Below are 10,274 nucleotides of genomic sequence, written 5' to 3' on the forward strand. Positions count from 1 at the left end.
TTCGTTGTCAGATTTCCACCTCCAACTTATTGCATTTATAAGAGAAAACTACCATTGATTGTTTGGGGTCAAGTAATAATTTCAATCGTGTCAAAACCGATTAAATTATTGTTTTTAATATATTTTAAAAACTAGTGATTATAAATTAAGGATTTATGATTTATTTTTAGGGTATAGATTTATTATGATATATTGAGAATTAATTTTGATAATATGATTTTATTGTAATTTTATAACTAAATATGATTTGTAAAAAGCCCAAATTGGCCCATCCTGACAGCCAAGCCCGTTGTTTATAGATTGGGCTTGGATATACTTATTTAAATGAAAATGTTGAAAAATTTACATGGAAATTCACTTTTAAAATTTTATCTACAATTATATCAAGTGAGACTTTATGGTTTATAAATTAAGGATCTAGGCTATATTTACTAACGTTTAGAATTTATGAATCAAGGTCTAGAATTTTTAAATTAAAATATAAAATCATACTTTATTTATTATATACGGAAAATAATGATATATTGAAAACTAATTTTAATGATATGATATAATTGTAATTTTGTAACTAATTGTGATATTCATATAAAAAGCCTACTGTTGTTTTGATCTAGCTCATCCCGACATGTACAAGCCCATGACTAAAATGAGTTGAAGTTAAAATTTAAGGAAATTTACCTTATTAGTCCGAACAGATCCGCCTTTATATTATATATATATATATATATATATATATATATATATAAATTTTATACGATAGAATATCTAATGAGGTTTCTAAATTCTAACCCAAACTTTTTGGACAATAAAAAAAACTAACCAAAAAAATCTTTCCGTAAATCTATTGAATGTAATATTGAAATCGAAATTTATATATTTTTTTTTTCATTTTTAACTAAAAATTTCGTCATGAATTTGAATTTTTTGTAAGTATTGTGTTAGCTCCTTCAACCTCGACGATTAAAAAAAAGATTATTATGATTTTTGGGTGTTGTTATACCCAGCCTTGAATTCCTACCCCTAGTCCCGTGAATGGACGAAAATACCCTTTCAGGTGTTTTGGGTGGGAGAAGGCATTTTTTTTGCTTTCCCGACACGCGGGCGTGTGGCTATCACGCCCCACCTTGCGGTCGGGCGTGATAGCCACACGCTCGACCATACGGTGAGACGTGAGGCTATCACGCCCGACCACACGGTGGGGCGTGATAGCCACACGTCCGCATGTCGGGAAGGGGAAAAAAAGCCCATTATCTGATTAAACCCGTAAATACCTGTTAACACTACATAATTTTACTTAAACCTGTAAATATCATACAATTTTAATTAAACCCCAGCCTCAATTTTAATTAAAACCCAGCCTCAATTAACAAATTAAATTAACAATATAAAAATTTAGTTAAACTCAAATTAAACAAAAATAAAATTACAATAATTAAATTTAACTAAAATTAACAAATTAAAATTTACAACATAAAAATTTAGTTAAACTAAATTAAACAAACTAAAAATAACAAAAATCTAATTAAATTAAATTAAATTAAAAAAAAATTGCCCATACGCTGTGGCGTATGGGCATCACGCCCTCACCTTTGTGAGGGCGTGAGGCTATCACGCTGCACCACAAGTGACAACGTATGAATATCACATCGTCGCCTGTGGTGAGGCATGAGGCTATCACGCCGTCACCTGTAGTGCAACGTGATGTTCATACGCCACACTAGTGGTGACGGCGTGATCGCCATATACTGCATGTCCCGATTCAGATTTCAAAAAGCAGCCAACTTCGATGCAAAAAAAGTCCAAAAAACATCAAAATCAAACGGAAATACGTAGCATATGTCCCTTTTCTTTGCCGCCCCTCCACTGATCCATGTTTTCGTTGATAAATTAGTCCGGATTAGATTAAAGAGAGTTTAGGTTGTTTGAGAGGATTTGAGAATTTTAAAATTTTACTAAAGGGTATTTTGGTCTTTTCTCAGGATTAAGGGTGGGAAATTGAGGCTGGGTATAGTAATTCACTTTAAAGCAAGCTGCAATGGTAAAATTGGTAGACACACTGCTCTTAGGAAGCAGTACCAGCATCTTAATTCGAGTCTGAGTAGTGGCATAACATCATATAATTTTAAAGATACAATATATCATATAATGGCTTCACTTCCTAATTTCAATTTTATATACGAAAAGAATAAGAGAAGAACCCCCACAGATTATTTATTTCTATTTTTTTTTTTTGGTAAGAAGGGAAGAAAAAAAAACGAACAAACAAAAACCTAACCCGGGATCAGTCTAGGAAGACTGACCCCAATCCTATCCTCAAGAAGAGAAGGTAACAGAAAAGAAGGAGGAACGGAAAGGGTAGAAACACCTAACATCCCCCCATGCCCAGCAGCTGCTAAGCGATCCGCCACGCGGTTTTGCTCCCTATAAATATGGGAGAAGGTAAGAGAATCGAAGGCAGGACGAAGCCTCAAGATGGCTTTAATGAGATTCTGACTCTTAAGACAAACAGCCTGTCTATCCGAAATCCTGTTGATAGCCTCCAAATTGTCAGACTCCACCGAAAGTCTTTTAACACCCATGCGAATGGCGAGTTTAATGCCAGACAAGATCCCCCAGAGCTCTGCAGTAAAGGAGGAGCCCGTACCTAAGTTATGGGTAAACCCAGCCAGCCAGGCGCCACCAGCATCCCGAAGAACTCCACCAGCAGCAATTCTGCCATTACTAAGGCAGGAGCCATCCGTATTCAACTTGACAACCCCTTCCCTGGGCTTCCTCCAACCAACTAACTGGACCTCTTTAACCGGGGAGGGGTGAACCAGGGGCTCTCCTTCAAAACTCTTTGTAATAACAGAGAGTTTTTTCGAGAAGTAAAACCGGAGGTCAGGAATAAAGACAGTCTTCTCAGCAAATAACTCTTCATTCCTCCATTTCCACATTTGGTGACAAATAATAGCGAAGAGAATAGCCCCGTGCTCCATACTGGCCAACAAATTTCCATTAACGCCTTCAGAGAACCAGTCAATATCAGAGAACCCCATAAAGGAAGGAAGGATGTGGTGAGGAAGGACCCCTTCCCAAACCTTTCTACTATTCGGGCAATCCCTCAAAGCATGGCACAAGGTTTCCACATGGCCGCTGCATCTGCTACAGGCACCAGATACAGCCAAGTGCCTTCTGTGTCTATCTGCATTCGTGAGGAGCCTGTCTTTGACTCCCAGCCATAGGAAACTCCTAATGCGGTAGGGGACTTTGAGGGCCCAAATGGACTTCCAAATTTCCAAAGGAGGATCAGCCCTATTAGGGGTAAAAGCTTCATAGGCCGATTTGCAAGAATAAGAACCATTATTAGTCAAGGCCCAGCAGTGTCTGTCCTTATCCTCCTCCTGATTACTAATCTTCACACCTCTAATATTAAGGAGGGTCTCCAGGCTAAGAAAGGAGTCGAACTTAGACCAGATCCAGTCTCTCTCCGAGTCCACCACATCAGCAATTCTCCAGGAGAGGAGATCATTCGGCGGAGGGGCGATGCACACCTCAATCAACGGTTTGTCACCAATCCAGGTGTCATACCAGAAACTAATGGATCTCCCATTACCCACCTCCAAGCCAATCCCCGTACAGAACTCAGCAAAAACAGCACTAAGCCCTTTCCAGAGGAAGGAACAGCTGACAACCCTCTCATTCGGGCCACCAAAGATTCTATCTTTCCTATACTTGCCGCACAGAAGACGAACCCAAAGGGAGGAGGGAGATTGCCATATTCTCCAAAGAAGCTTCATTAACAGGACTTTATTATTGTCCTTAGCTTGCCTTATACCAAGACCCCCCCTGCTCTTAGGCTGGCAGGCTTCCTTCCAAGGGACCAGGTGAATCTTCCTCCCATCCCCAGACTCTCCCCACAGAAAACGCCGATTAATTTTATCAAGGTCGTTGAGGACCGGCTCAGGGAGCTTACAGGCTTGCATGATGTGATTTGGAGCAGCGCAGTTGATAGACTGGATTAAAGTAAGGCGACCTGCAAGGGAAAGAGAATTAGCTTTCCAGCTAGCACACAAACCGTTAGATTTGTCCAAAATGTCTTTAAAAGAGGCTTTGGACACCCTGTCACTATGAAGAGGGACCCCAAGGTATTTCCCAAACGATTGAGTCAGGGGAATGCCAGACATCTCACTCAGTCTTCTACACAAGCTATTATCCATATTCTTGGAACAAAGCATACGGGATTTATGGATGTTAATCTTCTGGCCAGAAGCCTCACAAAAGCAGTCGAGGATATCCATCACAGCCTTAATTTATTTCTATCATAACTCCCGCAAATTATTTATTTATTTATTTCTTTTTATGATAGTTTCGAGTTTAGAACATATATTAATTCATATATCTTTTTTCAGTCGTGTCAATGGTAATTACCATTCAGTTGATAACTTTATTAGTCGATGAATTTGTAGAATTATACATTTTACTACTTTTTTCTGTATAATAGGATTACATCGTTGGTTTTTTGGAGACCCTTTGCCATTAAATGATTTATATGAATTATTAATCTTTCTTTCATGGACATTTTCTGTTATTCATATAGTTCCGTATTTTCAAAAATATAAAAATTAATTAAACGCAATAACCGCATCATATATATATGTATTGGTTCAATAAGAAATTAGGATAAATTCATCGAAATATTAGCAATTTAAAAGTGCGGAATGAAGATGAAATTTGATGAATCGAAGTTTTGGTAGTTCTGTCTATCAATGCATTTTGCTTCACATAATTTTGATTTAATAGATGACGAGAAGTTAGAATCCGAAAGTCTGTTGAGTCCCCGTATTTATAGGCGGGTGGTGGAACCCTTATTGCCCGAGTCAGAATGCGATCGATAGCTCACAACTCTAACTGCGAGGGTGACCTAATTCTACATTCGAGCGTGGGCCTTTTAGTGCCAAATGCTTCATCATCAACAAGTAGATATTAAAAGGAAAATTACAGCCATGACCATTGAACTTTACTTATTTTCACATTATAACTACTGAACTTCAATTCTTAATGACAAGACCATTGAATTTTATATTTTTTAACACCAGTGGCCACTCAACGCCTCAAAATAAAAAAATTCGAAGAGTTAATGATATTATAAGAAGTTTTAATTCTTAAAATTTTTGTTTCCAGGTCATTCAGGTATTGTTTGGTTAGAAAATAGAATATGAATTTTCAGAAAGATAAAGCTCCAAAAAAATATAATTTTAAAAAATAAAAAATATAGTTTTATTATAAATATCGTTCTAATAAACAACTTTAATTCTTGAATATTTTCATTTTGAAATTAACGGTCATCTTGAGGAGTTGCTAATTCTTGAATATTTTTATTTTGAAATCGTTAACGATCATTTTGAAGAGTTACTTAAAGTTGAGTGGCCACCGGTATTAAAAAGTATAAATTCAGCGAGCATACCGTTAAAAATTAAAGTTCAGCGACCACAGTGTTAATGGATAAAGTTCAGTGGCCATGAGTGTAATTTATAAGTGTTCAATTGAGATTTTAGTTATAGCAAAGTTGAACAATTGTTGAGAGACAAGCATGCAAGTTAATTTGTTAATAAAGAAAGTTTAATTAAAATATTTATTATATTACCTAAAAATAATAAAACAATTTAATATAAAAAAGACATATATGTAACATATATATATATATATATATATATAAATATAAATGTATAAATGTAACATTTTAACAACAATACCATTGAAACAACTATAATCCTTTTATTAAAGGAGGCTTTTTATTCACCAGACAGTTAAAAATCACCTAAGAGACTAAAAAACGTTCAATGGACTAACCGACATGGATTCTCAATTTCGAGACCTAAATGTAACCTAACGGAGCGTTTGGTATTCTATTGGATAGAAATAAGGATAAATGGTTAGGATAAGGGTAAAAATATGATAGTCGATAATTATTATTTAATGTTTGATATGTGGGATAGGGACGGGGATAGAATAATACATTTTACTATTTTAACTTTATTTAAACTATATAAAGTTAATTTGAGGGATAAGATGGACTTTTCCATCCTATTAAAATCGCATGAGCTTATCCCACCTCCTTATACCACCCCTTCCTGTGTGGGATAAAAAGCTTATCCCTCATCTGTCTCACTCTTCTATCTCCCAAACAAATACGGGATAACTTATCTCGTGTTTTTTTATCCCTACCCCACCTTCTATATCCCTTTTAATAAACACCCCATAACTAACTTCAGTTTTGAACACCGAGTATATACCCATATATACATGATTTAGTTACTAATACTGGTTTAGAATCTGCAAAAGCAGTCAATAGTCTTTTCTAACTAGAATAAACTTCAACATAGTCCTAAATTCCAATTAGAATCAACTTCAACACATGGTGAAACTCCTGAAAGGTATAAAAACAGCCTAATAAATCACCAGCTCTATTAACTTGTCCATAAAAATAGATTTAAACTTGATTATTTCATATCACCAACTTCCTAAACTTGTCCATAAAAGTAGATTAGCCCTTGAACTTTATAAATATCTCACAAACTCCCTGAACTTGCTTATTCTGTAACAACTAAATACAAAAACCTGTTAAACCTAAATTCTAAAAATACATATTTATCTATTCAAGAGGTAATTTTTTCTCTTCTCCTACCTTTCAACCTATTATAAGAATTACGTTGCAGGTTTGAGAGATTGAATGGATGGAGTTTGAAAGTTAGTATTATAAGTTTTGTATTTAATTGTTAAAAAATTAGAGAGATGGTGAGACACTTATAAAATTCATGGAGCTAATATACTTTTATGGATAAATTCAGAGAGTTAGTAATACGAAATAATCAAATTCGAGGAACAAATGAGACACTTGCAAAGTTTAGGAAATCAAATCTACTTTTATGAATCCGATGATGTGTCAGGCCTATAAAAGATTAGTTCAGAGATTGCTTTATTTTGATTTGGGTAAATTTCAAATAAAACCCTTGTGGTTTCACTAATTTTCAGATAAAGGACTGATTTATTTTTTGTCAAAACGAAAATTGAGGTTTCGCACTTGGATTAATGCTATTAAAACCATTTTTAACGACCTGAAAATGAAAATTTTCAAGAATTAAAGTTGTTCAATGTCATATTTTTTATGGAACTACATTTTCGATTTTTGAAAATCATCTTTTTTAGAAATTTCTCTCTCTAAACATTAACTTTCTCTCTCTTTACCAAACATCATCTAAACAATCTCAAAATAAAAAAGTTGAAGAATTAAAGTTGTTTAGAATATTAGTAGTTCTTAAAATATGTCATTTTTGAAGTCGTCAAGGGTGATTTTAATAGTATCAATCGAAAAATTCCTTATTTTGCTAAAGTTGAAAACCTCAATCCTCGTTTTGACAAAAAGTAAACCACAGTCCTTTATCTAAAAATTAGTGAAACCACAGAAGTTTTATTTAAAGTTTACCCTTTTGATTTTAATATATCAGATATAAGAGTTCTTATATTAAGCATCCGGTCTTCCATGTCACTCGGAGAACCCCAATTCACATTTGAACATGTGTAGTGTGAGCCCAGATAATAATTAAAATAGTGAGGTCTCTTATAATATATGTAGGTCCGTGTTATACGTGTCAAAATATATATGGAAGGTCCTCTATTTGATATGGAAAACCGGATACTTCTAATAATTTGTCCAGATATAAATGTTAGAATTAGTCAACTGACGAAATCAAGCCTAGTCAAAGAGTTCTCAATACTAGAGTTCTCATATTATGAGTATTTTCGATAGATTATACTATCGTCATCATAGAACGAATTTAATCACACAATACTCATACTATGTCATAATTGTAGAACCAGTTTAATAAACTTTTAGGTGCCGTTTGGTTCGCGGAATAGAATGGAATGAAATGAAATAGAATGGTTATTCCAAAGGGATAGAATAGCAAAGAATGGAATAGAAATTCTTAGGAATTACTATTCCTATGTTTAGTTGATGGAATAAGGTAGAATGGAATAGATAATTTTTTTTATTAAAAAGACAATATCCTCAAATGTAATTTCTTATTTATTTTAAAATTTTAATTTTTTACTATAAATTGTTCAAATATTTAATATATATTATTTTAAAAAATATATAAAAAATAGAAAAATGGGAAACACGAAAGACGAAAAAACATGAAAAATACATTAAAAACGAAAAAACAATAAGAACATGAAAACGGAAAAATTGTAAAAACACGAAAAAAGAGTGGTAAAAAAACAAAAACAAAAGAAAAAAATGAGATAAAAGTGGAAAAGGGTGAAAACGCGAAAACATATAAACGTGTTAACACAAAAAAAAAAAACCCACGCAAAATATGAAAAAACACAAAAAAATGTGCAAACCGTAAAAAACACAAAAACACGAAAAAAGTGGAAAACACGAAAATGTGAAAAAAAAATGAAAAACGTGAAAAAATCGAAAAACACGAAAATATGAAAAAGTGTTAAAAACACGAAAAATGCGTTTGTAACGTTTTTTTTTATGTTTTTCCGTGTTTCCCAAGTTTTCTTGTTTTTTCCGTTTGTTCACGTTTTCGTATTTTTCACGTTTTGTCATGTTATTGTGTTTTATTTTGCATTTTTTCGATTTTTCACGTTTTAGTTTTTCGGTTTTTCCCCTTTTTGTTTTTTTTTTCGCGTTTTTGTATTTTTCGTATTTTGTTACTTTTTCGTGTTATGCACGTTTTTCCATGTTTTCGTATTTTTTCATATTTTTTTGTTTTTAACGTTTTCGTGTTTTGTTTGCGTTTTTCGCATTTTCATGTTTTTCACATATTGTCACGTTTTATGTTTTAGCATTTTTCGTATTTTTTCGCATTTTCGTGTTTTTATTTTTCACGTTTTTTAATATTTCGTGTTTCGTCACTTTTTCGCGCTATTCCTATTTTGTGTTTTTCGTGTGTTTGCTTTTTTTTTTTTTGCGTCTTCGTGTTTTTCGCATTTGTTCACGTTTTCATGTTTTTCGCGTATTTTATTTTTTGCATATTCTGGTGTTTGTAACATTTTCACATTTTTCGTGTTTCATATTTTTCGTATTTTTACATTTTTTAACGTTTTCATCATTTTTCCATTTTTCACGTTTTATATGATATAAATTATGGATTGACCAAAATTTATAAGATTTGGGAAAGTGATTAGAGAGAAGATTGAAGATTTAATGGAGGATAATTTTGTAAATTACAAAAATATAATATTAGAAATAGGCTATTCCTAACCTAAATTGAAGAATAGCTATTCCATGAAATCAAGGAATAAGGATTCCATGGAATAGCTATTCCATTAAAAAAATCAACCAAAGGTGGGAATAGCTATTCTTTAGGAATAGGCTATTCTATTCCCCCTCTATTCCGCGAACCAAACGAGTCCTTATAGTATTAAACTATTCCCTCCAATGTATTAACACTACAACCATTCAATCATGTAAGATCTACTAATTAATTTAAGGGTAAATAATTTATTAATCCTCTCTTTTTATCTAACACATTGTTTAATCCCTATTTTGAAAAAACTTATTAATTCCATATCTTTTTTGTATTATTAACCTTTTGATCATTCTATCTAATTTTTTTTTTAGTTTTTTAACTATTATAATCAGCATAAACAGACAGAAAATAACAAATTAACATTTGTATCGCACTATGACTGTTTAGAAAGCTAAGATATATTTGACAACAGATATAGACCTTATAATGCGTGTTTCAAAATAGAGAAACTTAATAATGTATCACGCAAAAAGGTGGAAACTAATAAATTATTTACTCTTAATTTAATAATATACTCTAGGATTAATTACATATAGATACCATATGGTTTCAACGTTAACGACTTTAAAATAAAAATTTTGAAGAATTAAAACTGATTTGTATCATATATGGAACCATATTTTTAATTTTTCAAAATCATTATTTTTAGAGTTTTCTCTTAATAAATATTAACTTTCTCTCTCGTAAAAAAACACCTAAATGACTTCAAACCTAAAAAGTTGAAGAATTAAATTGCTTAAAATATCATTTAACTCTTGAAAATTTTCATTTCGAGGTCATTATCAGCCAAATTTTGACACAGTAAACTCAAATACAAAATCTTACAAACCACAAGATTGCATTTGAAAAAAAAAAATAACACAAATATCCATCAGCAAATCAATGAAACCACAAGACATCTATATGTAATTAACCTTGTATTCTATTACTTTTTTTTAAGTGAAGCTTTGAAAGCCTCATTCCGCT

This window comes from Euphorbia lathyris, chromosome 4 (assembly GCF_963576675.1).
Source record: "Euphorbia lathyris chromosome 4, ddEupLath1.1, whole genome shotgun sequence".
Classification (NCBI taxonomy): domain Eukaryota; kingdom Viridiplantae; phylum Streptophyta; class Magnoliopsida; order Malpighiales; family Euphorbiaceae; genus Euphorbia; species Euphorbia lathyris.